Source organism: Microcaecilia unicolor, chromosome 2, assembly GCF_901765095.1.
Source record: "Microcaecilia unicolor chromosome 2, aMicUni1.1, whole genome shotgun sequence".
Taxonomy (NCBI): Eukaryota; Metazoa; Chordata; class Amphibia; order Gymnophiona; family Siphonopidae; genus Microcaecilia; species Microcaecilia unicolor.
The window spans coordinates 611,568,523-611,580,742 of record NC_044032.1 but is presented as its reverse complement, the minus strand read 5'-3'; the positions used below and the strand labels follow the sequence as shown (position 1 = coordinate 611,580,742).

The following is a 12,220-nucleotide window of genomic DNA, read 5'->3' as shown; positions in this document are numbered from 1 at the left end:
TGGGGGAAATAAGTATTTGATCCCTTGCTGATTTTGTAAGTTTGCCCACTGACAAAGACATGAGCAGCCCATAATTGAAGGGTAGGTTATTGGTAACAGTGAGAGATAGCACATCACAAATTAAATCCGGAAAATCACATTGTGGAAAGTATATGAATTTATTTGCATTCTGCAGAGGGAAATAAGTATTTGATCCCCCACCAACCAGTAAGAGATCTGGCCCCTACAGACCAGGTAGATGCTCCAAATCAACTCGTTACCTGCATGACAGACAGCTGTCGGCAATGGTCACCTGTATGAAAGACACCTGTCCACAGACTCAGTGAATCAGTCAGACTCTAACCTCTACAAAATGGCCAAGAGCAAGGAGCTGTCTAAGGATGTCAGGGACAAGATCATACACCTGCACAAGGCTGGAATGGGCTACAAAACCATCAGTAAGACGCTGGGCAAGAAGGAGACAACTGTTGGTGCCATAGTAAGAAAATGGAAGAAGTACAAAATGACTGTCAATCGACAAAGATCTGGGGCTCCACGCAAAATCTCACCTCGTGGGGTATCCTTGATCATGAGGAAGGTTAGAAATCAGCCTACAACTACAAGGGGGGAACTTGTCAATGATCTCAAGGCAGCTGGGACCACTGTCACCACGAAAACCATTGGTAACACATTACGACATAACGGATTGCAATCCTGCAGTGCCCGCAAGGTCCCCCTGCTCCGGAAGGCACATGTGACGGCCCGTCTGAAGTTTGCCAGTGAACACCTGGATGATGCCGAGAGTGATTGGGAGAAGGTGCTGTGGTCAGATGAGACAAAAATTGAGCTCTTTGGCATGAACTCAACTCGCCGTGTTTGGAGGAAGAGAAATGCTGCCTATGACCCTAAGAACACCGTCCCCACTGTCAAGCATGGAGGTGGAAATGTTATGTTTTGGGGGTGTTTCTCTGCTAAGGGCACAGGACTACTTCACCGCATCAATGGGAGAATGGATGGGGCCATGTACCGTACAATTCTGAGTGACAACCTCCTTCCCTCCGCCAGGGCCTTAAAAATGGGTCGTGGCTGGGTCTTCCAGCACGACAATGACCCAAAACATACAGCCAAGGCAACAAAGGAGTGGCTCAGGAAGAAGCACATTAGGGTCATGGAGTGGCCTAGCCAGTCACCAGACCTTAATCCCATTGAAAACTTATGGAGGGAGCTGAAACTGCGAGTTGCCAAGCGACAGCCCAGAACTCTTAATGATTTAGAGATGATCTGCAAAGAGGAGTGGACCAAAATTCCTCCTGACATGTGTGCAAACCTCATCATCAACTACAGAAGACGTCTGACCGCTGTGCTTGCCAACAAGGGTTTTGCCACCAAGTATTAGGTCTTGTTTGCCAGAGGGATTAAATACTTATTTCCCTCTGCAGAATGCAAATAAATTCATATACTTTCCACAATGTGATTTTCCGGATTTAATTTGTGATGTGCTATCTCTCACTGTTACCAATAACCTACCCTTCAATTATGGGCTGCTCATGTCTTTGTCAGTGGGCAAACTTACAAAATCAGCAAGGGATCAAATACTTATTTCCCCCACTGTATGAATGATAAAACTTAGATCCTTTTCCTAGGTAGTGGCTCCAAATGTGGAACCTTGCATCACGTAGCTATAGTTTGGGTTCCTCTTTCCCACATGCATCATTTTGCACTTGCTCACATTAGATGTCATCTGCCATTTAGACACCTGGTCTCTCAGTCTTGTAAGGTCCCCTTGCAATTTTTCACAATCCATGTTCTGTGTATATGTGAGGTGAAGAGAGGTATTCTGCTAATGTGTAGTTTCTGTGTAGACAATCTTGCTTGTTCTGTTTTCCCAATAAGAAGTAGGGACCAGTGTAATATTTGTAGTGCTGCCTTTCTATATACTCTCTGGCAGATAACGTGGGCTGTGGCTACTGTGGTCTAGGAGCCATGGATAATCATCCTGCTCAGCCAAAGATTTGTACCCTGCACTTTCCCACTCATAGTAGGTTCAATGTAGCTTACATAATAAAGGATTACCAAGCAGGAGTGGAGGAGTAGCCTAGTGGTTAGTGCAGCGGACTTTGGTCACGGGGAACTGAGATTGATTCCCACTGCAGCTCCTTGGGACTGTGGGTAAAGTCACTTAACCCTCCGTTGCCCCAGATAAAATCGCTTTGGATGTGGTTGCAAAGCAAAGTGTAGAGAAAAACCAGTAAACCTTAGCAGAGTAATGGAGATGCAGAATAATGGAGGTGTGTGGATAGGTAATATTATTATTAATAATAGTAATATTATTAAGAGCTAGTTTTAGGCTAGAGATAATCAGAGAAAAGGTCGGGGTAAGTATAGGGAAAATTGGAGGAGGTGTGATATGAGTTATAGCCGTTGTTACAGGATCAGGTGATGAATAGATGGGATAATAGGGTTAGGACGAGGCGTTTGGGTTGACTATGTATGAGCACTGGCACATTGTTTCCTAGAAAAAAGCACTGTGCATATGGTAAAGTCCCAATGGGCATTGGCTATGTACGCACTTTAAAAATAAATTTTATTTTTTGGCCAAGGGGGCATGTCTGTGCTAATCAGTTAGCACAGCCAAGGGGCAGATTGACCATTTGGGTAACCGGGCAGTGCCCGAGGTCCCAGAAGCTCTGCCCGGTTGCCCGCCACCGAAGCAGCACAATGCAGTCCCTCCTGGTCCTATCTTGAAGGGCCTGGTGGGCTAGTGGCCTTTGCAGAAGCAGAAAAGAATCCCACTCTTTCCTTCCCACTGCCACTGATCTGCATGGCACTGCCGGCGCTGCTGCGTTTTAAAAATGGCTGCAGAGACTTCCGAGACTACTGTGGTAAGTCTTGACAGCCATTTTGAAAAACATGGCGGCGGCGCCACTGGCTGGGCTGGAGACCCTGCTGTTGGTGCGCCTGTGCCTTAGGCACCGGCACCACCTGTTTATCCAGCACCACCACCTGCCTCCTGGGGGGCAGGTGGTGGTGCTGGATAAACAGGCGGTGCCAGTGCCTAAGGCACAGGCGCACCAACAGCAGGGTCTCCAGCTCACTAATTTTTTTTTTTTGTTACATTTGTACCCCGCATTTTCCCACTCATGGAAGGCTCAATGCGGCAGGCAATGGAGGATTAAGTGACTTGCCCAGAGTCACAAGGAGCTGCCTGTGCCGGGAATTGAACTCAGTTCCTCAGGACCAAAGTCCACCACCCTAACCACTAGGCCACTCCTCCACTCCTCCCTTCTCAGGTGTGCCATTTTTTCAGTGAGAATAGGTGTGGGAAAACAAGTGGCTTATATGGACGTCCTTGCGTGACGGACGTAGTTTCGTGCACAGCGCCATATATGGATTACCATCCCATATATGGCCCTCTCAGCACGTGGACGCAGTCGTAAGCATAGACGTGCATGACTGGTTGTTATGCATGCGGCCCCTTCCTGCCTTATATAGATTAGTATGAAGCACCCGACCCTTTTCACATATACAGAGTCCACCACCCTAACCACTAGGCCACTCCTCCACTCCCAGATCAAGGATGCAGGTTGCAGGTGCCCTCCCATGAGTGTGGCTGCAACTTCCAACGACCATCCCCCCGAGATGAATGAGATGACATGCCTCACTTTACTATCCCCCTTTCTGGGGTGGCTGGATAGTGTGTCCTGGTAGACCTGCCTGAGGCCCTACTTTTAGTGGATGTCATGGCCTCACTCACATAAAAGCTATGTGCTCAACACCCTTCCCACTGACCCCCCCCAATAAAACCAACAACAACTGCCCATCAACCCTTCGTCACATCTCACAATGCAAACATGCTGGTCAGCAATGAGTGTGGTATGCCAACATGTCCTGTGTGGTGTGTGTCAGAGGAGGTTCCAGGGTTCCTTGTCATGTCATCTGATGCATCTCATTCCCCATGGGCATAGGCCACGCCTCACCACACTGTGGCCCATCCCCCGCCTCAGGCCACCCCGCTACTGCACTATGCAAGCCATGTTGTATGTGCTGATCTCAATCACACTCCTTTTACATACACAGGCCTCCAGCACCAGCAAGAGGAGCAGGCCGATGAGGAGGGCCACCTGCAGGAGGAGGAGCCAGGCCAGAAGGCCCACCTGGAGGAGGAGGAGGAGGAGGTGGCAGCACAGGAGGCCCACCAGGAGGAGGAGGAGGAGGAGGGCTCGGAGGAGGGGGTCCTCATAATTGATGAGGACAATATGGAGGACCCCTCCCCACCTGTACCACCATCAGAGCCCTCTCCTTCTCCTCGTCCACCCCCATCCCCTGAGGCAGCTCTATCACCTGCCACAACGCCTTCCCCTGGGCCTGCTCCAACCCTTGGGCCAGCTCCAGCAGCCCTTGGCGCAGGTGCTATGATGCGCCTCCTGCAGCAGCTGGTAGATGGCCAGCACCAGCTGCTGCAGGAGGTCAGAGCCCTACGGCAGGGCAATGAGCAGCTCCAGGGTCCACTGAGGGTACTGCTGGGGCTGCTCATTGCCCTGCTACAGAGGGCATTACTCAGAGGGCGTGCCCGTCCTTGAGTAATGTTGGGGGGGGGGGGGGGAGGGAATTGTTGGGGTTGTGGGGAGTTGTGGGGGGGGGGAGGGAATTGTTAGGGTTGTGGGGAGGTGTTGGGGGGGGGGGGTGGGGGGATGTGGGGAGTTGTGGGGGGGAATCGCAATGTTGGTGGGGCTTTGTTGGGTTGGGGGGTGTTTTGTAGGGGTGGGGGGGAAATAAATGTATTTGTTAAACTTTAAATAACAGGGTGTGTGTGTGTGTGTCTCCCTTGTGCATTACATATAAGCAAATGGTGCTGTTGAGTTGAGAGGAAGGAGGCAGCAATATTCATAGCATGAAATGTGCATTGTGAATGAGAAAGTTGATGCATGTCTGAGAATGTTGGCCATACAGAAGGCCACCTGTTCATTCCAACCTGCATGGCCATATGTGCAGGGGGGGGGGTGGGTGGGCCGGGGAGGCTGGATGGATATTACTGTTCACGAACACAAATGGCCAGCCAGCCTCTCTCCCTCCCCTTTACCATACTGACCCACAGCACAGAGTGGCATCAATAAGAGATTTGTTGTCTAGCACTTGTGATCTGCCAAGTAGAAACTTGCACATAACCCTAGGTAGCACATAGACGATGTTTGCTCTCTGATGGCCAGACATCCTTACCCACAAGCCACATTGGTGGGGGGCCCACGAAGGAGCTACAAACAGCTGGCTCATATTTTCACATTCAATACATCAGCAATGGTATATAGTGCTGAGGAGAAAAGGGAAAACAATGACCTAGAGATGGGAATAACTAGTGAGGTAATTAAATTCGCCGATGACACAAAATTATTCAGGGTCGTCAAGTCGCAGGAGGAATGTGAACGATTACAGGAGGACCTTGCGAGACTGGGAGAATGGGCGTGCAAGTGGCAGATGAAGTTCAATGTTGACAAGTGCAAAGTGATGCATGTGGGTAAGAGGAACCCGAATTATAGCTACGTCTTGCAAGGTTCCACGTTAGGAGTTACGGATCAAGAAAGGGATCTGGGTGTCGTCGTCGATGATACGCTGAAACCTTCTGCTCAGTGTGCTGCTGCGGCTAGGAAAGCGAATAGAATGTTGGGTGTTATTAGGAAGGGTATGGAGTCCAGGTGTGCGGATGTTATAATGCCGTTGTATCGCTCCATGGTGCGACCGCACCTGGAGTATTGTGTTCAGTACTGGTCTCCGTATCTCAAAAAAGATATAGTAGAATTGGAAAAGGTACAGCGAAGGGCGACGAAAATGATAGTGGGGATGGGACGACTTTCCTATGAAGAGAGGCTGAGAAGGCTAGGGCTTTTCAGCTTGGAGAAGAGACGGCTGAGGGGAGATATGATAGAAGTGTATAAAATAATGAGTGGAATGGATCGGGTGGATGTGAAGCGACTGTTCACGCTATCCAAAAATACTAGGACTAGAGGGCATGAGTTGAAGCTACAGTGTGGTAAATTTAAAACGAATCGGAGAAAATTTTTCTTCACCCAACGTGTAATTAGACTCTGGAATTCGTTGCCGGAGAACGTGGTACGGGCGGTTAGCTTGACGGAGTTTAAAAAGGGGTTAGATAGATTCCTAAAGGACAAGTCCATAGACCGCTATTAAATGGACTTGGAAAAATTCCGCATTTTTAGGTATAACTTGTCTGGAATGTTTTTACGTTTGGGGAGCGTGCCAGGTGCCCTTGACCTGGATTGGCCACTGTCGGTGACAGGATGCTGGGCTAGATGGACCTTTGGTCTTTCCCAGTATGGCACTACTTATGTACTTATGTACTAATGGGAAACCCATTAGATGGATGGTTACTTCATCATAGTTGCAATATAATACAAGAGTTACAGAAGGGCACAAATAAATATGGTACTCATTATTTGGAGGTTTGATCACACTTTCTCCAGTAGTAGCTCAAGGTGAGTTACATTCAGGTATTCTGGGTCTGTCTCTGTCACAGGATGACTCAAAGTTTGTCCCTGAGCCAACTGAGAGTGAAGTGACTTGCCTTAGATCACACAGAGCAGCAGGGGGAATTGAACTGGCAACCTTGTGATTACAAGGCTGGTGCTCTAACCACTAGGCCACTGCAGCCACCAGGCTGTGACCACCTGCAGGTAATTTGGGTTGGGACCTGTACACAGAACCCTCTCCCTCACCACCACGTCTTAAGGGCTCAGTAGGCAGTACCTGTAGCCACCTTGAGCCTACTTTCCAGGCTACCAAATGTTAGAAATGTTCTTGTTCCCTAACTATGGAGGATTTTAGGAAGGTGTTCAATAATGTGCTAAACACATCCATTGCATATATTATTCCCCCTCCCCCTCCTATCGACCTTGAGAATGGGTGGCCACTTCATAAATGGGGACTGGGGTTCACCACATAAACAAGAAAGATGAAACCTACCGGGAACCAATACAGCAGCTCCAACAGCTGGCCCACACCATTGAGGACCTGCCAACCCCATACAGTACAGCACTGATGGCCTCCAACCAGTGCACAGGAACCTGGTGAAAAGAGAGCTAGCTAAGAGTTGACTGCAGACTACATACAGTGAATGGACACTCCTTGATTATGAGCAGAAAGAGAAGAGGTGGCAGACAAATGAGAGCTTACCATGAACGTCTGTTTCAAGAATGTGTAGTGCGCCTTCTATCTTCTGGAATATTAGCTGGACATCTGCCTCAGTGAACTGACCCTTACCGAGGGGTGCTTGATTTGGGGCGATTGTACCAATTTCTTCGCCCCCACAGACTGCCTGCTACAACCAAGCAGAGAGAATGGGAGAAAGTAAGGGAGGCTCACGGGATGTGGAAGAGTAGAAACGGAAGGCGTGGTGGCTGAGGGCCAGCACTAATCACAACCCCCCCCCCTCAAAATACACAGGTGTACCCAAGCATACATTGCTAAACACAAACCTTATTATAAGTGAGGGTAAAACCCTGTAAACGAATGTTAAGAACCGGCAGCGTCCCAGCGCAGGAAATGGCGGTTTAAATGGCAATGAAGAAAGGGAAGGCAGGTGGGGACGCCCATACTAATGTACCCATAATCGAAATCACACGGGCCTAATCGCTACCTCAGCTGGAGACGTTTATGAAATGTGTGTATAATCGAAAAGAAACCGCCCATATCTGGAACGCCTATCCCCTGTCCAAAATGGGTGTCCCTGGCGACTATTTAAACGCCCACTCCGTATTTTCGAAACCCCATTGGTACAATGCCGCCGCGTCAGCCTCCAACCCAGAAGGGTAATTTTTCTGATGGAGAGGTAGAGCTACTGGTGCAGGAGATCCAGCAACGGCACCAAAATCTCTTTGCTCCCACAGGGCAGAGGCTGGCTGCAACCACCAAACAGCGGGAGTGGGAGGCGGTACGTGACAGCGTCAATGCAGTCTTCCATTGTGCAAGGGACGTGGAGGACTGCAAGCGCAAGTGGCGCAAGCTGAGGAGGGATGTGAGGCGCAAGGCTAGTGCCCATCCCCCACCACATGACACAGACAACCTCACCCCCTGGAGCTCATGGTCCACTCCCTCCTACCCCAGGAGGGCATCCACGGAATAGGGTCCCTTGACACCTCGGCAGAGCCTGAGGGCTCAGGTAGGTTGACAATTATGAAGCTGGTCTATGTGTCCTGCTGCACTAAACTGTGTTATACAAGTTGGGGCCAGGAGGTGGGGAGTGGGGGGCGGGAAGAGGGGGAGCGAGTTTCAGGCGGGTGTGCTCATATGTAGAATAAACGACCATCTTTATGATGCTGTCCTGACTTCCTTACCCCTACTCACTTGCTCTGTACCCTTACTCTCTATCCCTACCGTACTCATTTACCTTCCCTCTTACTTGTCCTGTGTGTGCATCTTAATTACATTGTAAGCTCTATTTGAGTAGTGGTAGTATTCATGTGTGTCATAGGAGCACACTCTGTGGGTGCTGTGGGTTTTTAAACACCCCCAATATTGAGCAACTATCATGTAGGTGTCCAGGGTGGAGTTTTGTGCACTGGCCTTAGCACCCCCAATAATACTTTACAGTTGGCTCCTATGGGTGTGTGCAGGTTACTACTGTGGCACAACTTTGGGGGGGGCCTTCCTTCCCTACTACTCCCTCCTATTTTCTCATCACCAAACTGTGCCTATTTCCTTCTGTCACCTCTGTGCTCTAGTGAGTGTGGGCCACATGCATGCAACTTAAGGAGCCTGTAATGGGGGTGATAAAGCAGTTCTAGGCAGTCTAGCAAGTCAGTAGTAACACAAGACATGCTGAAATGTCCTTCACTTTAACTAATATACAACAAACAGCTTGTCCACAAAGTTGTGAGCGGTGTCCTTCTCTTGGCTGTCCGTCCACCACCTCTACCCAGCTGCCTGTGGGGCTCTCTTTCACATCGGTGTCAATTCCTTTCCTCCTCACCATCTCTTTGCTGGGTCAGCAGTTTGGGGGTCAATGTATATGAATGCTGAAAGACAAAAGTGGGTTATTTTCACTAACACACTTCCTCACCCTTGTGCTATACAGGTGATGACTCTGAGGAGACTGGCCCTAGTGGCCTGCAAGCCCAACAAAGGCCTACACCAGCAGGACAGCCTCAACCTCCACCGCCTGCAGCAGCAGTACAGCCTGTACCACCACCACCTGCACCAGTACAGCCTGTACCACCACCACCTGCAGCAGCTGAACCAGCAGTAGAGGCTCAACCTCCACCAGCACCACCAGCAGAGGCGGCACCTCCACCACTGGTTGACTCTGCTGATGAGTATGCATATAGGGGGCCAGCTCCTCGCCACAGGCCATCCAGCCAATGGAGGCAACTCCTGCGGCTAGCCACTGATTTGCTGAGGCACAATGTGCGCCTGGAGGAGTACCGGCAGGAAAAATTACAGCTGCAGTGGGAAGCACTGCAGGCGCAGCGGGAAGCCCTCCAGGCGCAGCGCCAAGCCCACCAAGAGGTGCACCAGGCGCACCAGCAAGCCCACCAAGAGGTGCTCCAGCAACTCCAACAGCTGCAGCACACCATTGAAGGCCTGCGCCCTCAGGTGACACCACCTACTCCAGCCGTACTGCTGCAGCAAGACCTGCCATCCACTTCCTCCTCCAGTGGGCAGCAACCGCCAGCTAAGAGGTGGGCGTTGCAATCGTCCGCCTCCGCAGCCACTACTGCAGCACCCACCACCAAACCAGCTCCCATTCTGGGTCCTGTGGCCAGGCTACAGCCAACAAGGTGGTCAGATTTCCACACCACAGCCGAAGCTGCAGGATGCTGTGTGGATACGGAGGAGGACAGTGGAAGCAGCACATCAGCAGAGTGTGAAGATACTTCCCCTGCAGCACCAGCTGCAAAGGAAGTCCGTGGGAGGAGTAGGAGGGGACAGGGGAGGGGACGGGGAAAGTGATGGCACATGCTGGAGGGTGAGGGTTGGTGGGAGGGGGGTGGTGGGGGTGAACACTTATGCACTTAATATAAATAAATGTGCACTTACTTTCACGCAAAACTTGTTTCAATGAGTCTTTGTCTTGCTCTTACGCCAAGCTGGTAAGCATTGAGCTCTGCTCTGTGGGCTGCGGGTGGAGGGGGCTCCTCCTCCTGCTCATCTGGGGCCTCCTCTGGTGGCTGTGGCTCCTCTGGGAGAGGCTGTCCTCTGTGCTGGGCCAAATTGTGCAACATGCAGCACGTCAGAAAGATCTTGGCCACCTTTTCTGGACTGTAGAGCAGCTCTCCTCCAGACCGGTCCAGACAGCGGAACCGTTTTTTCAACAGGCCAAAGGTCCGCTCAATGATCCCCCAGGTGCTGCGATGTCTCCTGTTGTAGGTTTCTTCTGCCCCTAGTTGTGGGTGGACCACGGGGGTCATGAGCCATGTCCTCTGCGGGTAGCCTTGGTCACCTTTGGAGAAAAGCAGAATGAGATACATGAGGGTGTATTGTTTGGAGCAGGTACGGGGGGGGGGGGGGGGGGGGGATTAGGATAGTGGGTTGTGGAGTGAAGTGGAGGAAGCCAGGGCGGAGGGTTGCCCAGTGGAGGAGGTATAGTATGGGTACATCCATGCTGCACTTACCTAGTAGCCATCCACCAGTGAACTCCCCTCGCTCAAACCTGCGGAAGATGCCCGAGTGCTGTAGGATGTAAGCATCGTGGGTGGACCCGGGGTACCTGGCACACACGTCTAATATCTCCCCCTGGGCATCACATACTACTTGCATATTCATAGAATGAAATGCCTTCCTGTTTCTGTAGGTGGCTTCGTGTGCCCGGGGGGGTCTGAGGGCTACTTGTGTGCAGTCAATCACACCGATGACCGAGGGGAATCTAGCAACAGCATAGAAGGCAGCCATGTTGTTGTGCAGGGCCTGGGGGGTGGTGGGGAAAGTGATGTAGTGAGAGGTGTGAGTTAGAAAGGCATCCAGGAACTGGGTGAGACAGTGTGAAATAGAAGCCTGGGTAAGCCCTGTGTTAGCAGCTAATACAGATTGAAAACTCCCAGTGGCCAGGACAGAGAGAGAGGAAGTGATTTTGAGGTGGACAGGGATGGGGTTATTCCTATGTGTCTGGGGCTGAAGGAGGGGTTTCAGCTGCTCACAAAGCTGCACAATGGTGTCCCTATCAAACCTGAACCTTGTTAGACACTGCTGGTCAGTGAGTTGTAGGAAGGTGGTTCGGGGCCTGAACACTCGGGGCTGTGAATACCTCCTGCGGTGTGTGGCCTCTTCCTGTACCATGGCAGCCACCAGTGCATTAAGTGCATCCATGTCCCCACCAGTGCAAGTATTAGTACTAGTAGTAAAACACAAACAGCACACAGATCTCTCAGTTCCAGCCACCACACCCTCTGGCCACTCACTCGCCAAACAGTACAAGAACACAGAGACAAATGGAGGTCAGGGACTACAGTATACAGGTGGGAACAGTGAATGGAGAGGGATGGGGGAGGGGAAGGGGAAAGGGGCGATAGAGCAAGGAGTAGGAGTAGGGAAAGGTCAAAGGGTAAGACACAAAAGAGGCAGAGCACACAGACGAACGTAACAAGTACTCAACACACTCAGCTTTCTCTCTGCAACCACCAATTCAGCTCTCCCAACAACGATCTCGCCACTCTCCAACTCCACACAATTGCTAATGGGTCTAAAGACGATGTTCCCCTTGCTGTGGACGCTTTTATTTCGGGTCTAACCAATGACGCCCATGTTCCCGCCCAATCAGAGCCATTTCGCTATCCGTTATAAGTTGTAGACGACCACCTCGTAACACCGCCCCCAACACGCCCCTTATTTGGGCGTTTTTCTCTGAACGTACGTGCGCCACGGACGCTCTAAAATTTTTCTTTCCATTATACTGATTTATTCGTTTTTGGGAGATAAACGTCTACCTCACGATTTGGGTCGCAATATAGGCGTTTTTCTCTTTCGATTATAAGCAGGAAGGTGTTTTATTTGAGTGGACCTAAAACATCTGTTTAGCTACCTAAACCTCTTATACAAAGTCTTTCTCTAGATCTTTTTTTAACTTGTAAATCTGTTTTCCTAGTAGAGGGGTATTTTTCTATGTAAGGTTTTCCCTAATTTCTCTTTCAGATTTTAGCTGTTCACTAGCATTCTGAGCTCTTCCTTTTTTTTTTTTAACATGGCGATGCTGCCTCGTGTCGTGATGCACTTCCCTATTATTAGCGACTGCAAACTG

At 50.4% G+C, this 12,220-nt stretch overlaps 1 protein-coding gene across 1 annotated transcript in view; it reads left to right on the top strand.

Annotated features, from left to right (window-relative positions):
* TLR2 (toll like receptor 2) overlaps positions 1-12,220 on the top strand; it is a 64,709-nt gene that overhangs the window by 29,930 nt on the left and 22,559 nt on the right. The window lies entirely within an intron of this gene.